Below are 3,884 nucleotides of genomic sequence, written 5' to 3'. Positions count from 1 at the left end.
AGGTCTCACTACACTAACTTGTAGTTTTAGCTGAACACTGTGAGCAGGACGCACTACACTAACTTGTAGCTTTAGCTGAACACTGTGCAGAGGTCACACTAAACTAACTTGTAGCTTTAGCTGAACACTGTGAGGAGGACGCACTACACTAACTTGTAGCTTTAGCTAAACACTGTGCAGAGGTCTCACTACACTAAATTGTAGTTTTAGCTGAACACTGTGAGGAGGACGCACTACACTAACTTGTAGCTTTAGCTGAACACTGTGCAGAGGTCACACTAAACTAACTTGTAGCTTTAGCTGAACACTGTGAGGAGGACGCACTACACTAACTTGTAATTTTAGCTGAACACTGTGAGCAGGACGCACTACACTAACTTGTAGTTTTAGCTGAACACTGTGCAGAGGTCCCACTACACTAACTTGTAGTTTTATCTGAACACTGTGAGGAAGACGCGCTACCCTAACTTGTAGCTTTAGCTGAACACTGTGCAGAGGTCACACTAAACTAACTTGCAGCTTTAGCTGAACACTGTGAGGCGGACGCACTACACTAACTTGTAGCTTTAGCTGAACACTGTGCAGAGGTCTCACTACACTAACTTGTAGTTTTAGCTGAACACTGTGAGGAGGATGCACTACACTAACTTGGAGCTTTAGCTAAACACTGTGCCGAGTGGTCGCACTACACTAACTTGTAGTTTTAGCTGAACACTGTGAGCAGGACGCACTACACTAACTTGTAGCTTTAGCTGAACACTGTGCAGAGGTCTCACTACACTAACTTGTAGCTATAGCTGAACACTGTACAGAGGTCGCACTACACTAACTTGTAGTTTTAGCTGAACACTGTGAGCAGGACGCACTACACTAACTTGTAGCTTTAGCTGAACACTGTGCAGAGGTCCCACTACACTAACTTATAGTTTTAGCTGAACACTGTGAGGAAGATGCACTACCCTAACTTGTAGCTTTAGCTGAACACTGTGCAGAGGTCACACTAAACTAACTTGTAGCTTTAGCTGAACACTGTGCAGAGGTCTCACTACACTAACTTGTAGCTTTAGCTGAACACTGTGCAGAGGCCTCACTACACTAACTTGTAGTTTTAGCTGAACACTGTGAGCAGGACGCACTACACTAACTTGTAGCTTTAGCTGAACACTGTGCAGAGGTCTCACTACACCAACTTGTAGTTTTAGCTGAACACTGTGAGCAGGACACACTACACTAACTTGTAGCTTTAGCTGAACATTGTGCAGAGGTCTCACTACACTAACTTGTAGTTTTAGCTTAACACTGTGAGGAGGATGCACTACACTAACTTGTAGCTTTAGCTGAACACTGTGCAGAGGTCTCACTACACTAACTTGTAACTTTAGCTCAACACTGTGCAGAGGTCTCACTACACTAACTTGTAGTTTTAGCTGAACACTGTAAGCAGGAAGCACTACACTAACTTGTAGCTTTAGCTGAACACTGTGCAGAGGTCTCACTACACCAACTTGTAGTTTTAGCTGAACAATGTGAGCAGGACACACTACACTAACTTGTAACTTTAGCTGAACACTGTGCAGAGGTCTCACTACACTAACTTGTAGTTTTAGCTGAACACTGTGAGCAGGACGCACTACACTAACTTGTAGCTTTAGCTGAACACTGTGCAGAGGTCCCACTACACTAACTTGTAGTTTTAGCTGAACACTGTGAGGAGGACGCACTACACTAACTTGTAGCTTTAGCTGAACACTGTGCAGAGGTCGCACTATACTAACTTGTAGTTTTAGCTGAACACTGTGAGGAGGACGCAGTACCCTAACTTGTAGCTTTAGCTGAACACTTTGTAGAGGTCACACTAAACTGACTTGTAGTTTTAGCTGAACACTGAGAGCAGGACGCACTACATTAACTTGTAGCTTTAGCTGAACACTGTGCAGAGGTCTCACTACACTAACTTGTAGTTTTAGCTGAACACTGTGAGGAGGACGCACTACACTAACTTGTAGCTTTAGCTGAACACTGTGCAGAGGTCTCACTACACTAACTTGTAACTTTAGCTCAACACTGTGCAGAGATCTCACTTCACTAACTTGTATTTTTAGCTCAACACTGTGAGCAGGACGCACTACACTAACTTGTAGCTTTAGCTGAACACTGTGCAGAGGTCTCACTACACCAACTTGTAGTTTTAGCTGAACACTGTGAGCAGGACACACTACACTAACTTGTAGCTTTGGCTGAACACTGTGCAGAGGTCTCACTACACTAACTTGTAGCTTTAGCTGAGCACTGTGAGGAGGACGCACAACACTAACTTGTAGCTTTAGCTGAACACTGTGCAGAGGTCGCACTACAATAACTTGTAATTTTAGCTTAACACTGTGAGGAGGATGCACTACCCTAACTTGTCTTTTTAGCTGAACACTGTGAGGAGGACTCACTACCCTAACTTGTAGCTTTAGCTGAACACTGTGCCGAGGTCGCACTAGACTAACTTGTAGTTTTAGCTGAACACTGTGAGCAGGACACAATACACTAACTTGTAGCTTTAGCTGAACACTGTGCAGATGTCTCACTACACTAACTTGTAGTTTTAGCTGAACACTGTGAGGAGGACGCACTACATTAACTTGTAGCTTTAGCTGAACACTGTGCAGAGGTCTCACTACACTAACTTGTAACTTTAGCTCAACACTGTGCAGAGGTCTCACTACACTAACTTGTAGTTTTAGCTGAACACTGTGAGCAGGACGCAATACACTAACTTGTAGCGTTAGCTGAACACTGTGCAGATGTCTCACTACACTTACTTGTAGTTTTAGCTGAACACTGTGAGGAGGACGCACTACCCTAACTTGTAGCTTTAGCAGAACACTGTACAGAGGTCACACTAAACAAACTTGTAGCTTTAGCTGAACACAGTGAGGAGGATGCACTACACTAACTTGTAGCTTTAGCTGAACACTGTGCAGAGGTCGCACTACACTAACTTTTAGTTTTAGCTGAACACTGTGAGCAGGACGCACTACACTAACTTGTAGCTTTAGCTGAACACTGTGCAGAGGTCTCACTACACTAACTTGTAGCTTTATCTGAACACTGTGCAGAGGTCGCGCTACACTAACTTGTAGTTTTAGCTTAACACTGTGAGGAGGACGCACTGCACTAACTTGTAGCTTTAGCTGAACACTGTGCAGAGGTCTCACTACACTAACTTGTAGCTTTAGCTGAACACTGTGCAGAGGTCGCACTACACTAACTTGTAGTTTTAGCTGAACACTGTGAGCAGTACGCAATACACTAACTTGTAGCTTAAGCTGAAAACTGTACAGAGGTCTCACTACACTAACTTGTAGCTTTAGCTGAATACTGTGCAGAGGTCGCACTACACTAACTTGTAGTTTTAGCTGAACACTGTGAGGAGGATGCACTACACTAATTTGTAGCTTTAGCTGAACACTGTGCAGAGGTCTCACTACACCAACTTCTAGTTTTAGCTGAACACTGTGAGCAGGACACACTACACTAACTTGTAGCTTTAGCTGAACACTGTGCAGAGGTCTCACTACACTAACTTGTAGTTTTAGCTGAACACTGTGAGGAGGACGCACTACACTAACTTGTAGCTTTAGCTGAACACTGTGCAGAGGTCTCACTACACTAAATTGTAACTTTAGCTCAACACTGTGCAGAGGTCTCACTACACTAACTTGTAGTTTTAGCTGAACACTGTGAGCAGGACGCACTACACTAACTTGTAGCTTTAGCTGAACACTGTGCAGAGGTCTCACTACACCAACTTGTAGTTTTAGCTGAACACTGTGAGCAGGACACACTACACTAACTTGTAGCTTTAGCTGAACACTGTGCAGAGGTCTCTCTAC

The sequence above is a fragment of the Aquarana catesbeiana genome, linkage group LG01 (assembly GCF_042186555.1).
Source record: "Aquarana catesbeiana isolate 2022-GZ linkage group LG01, ASM4218655v1, whole genome shotgun sequence".
In the NCBI taxonomy this organism is placed as follows: domain Eukaryota; kingdom Metazoa; phylum Chordata; class Amphibia; order Anura; family Ranidae; genus Aquarana; species Aquarana catesbeiana.
Note: the sequence above shows the minus strand (reverse complement) of the source record.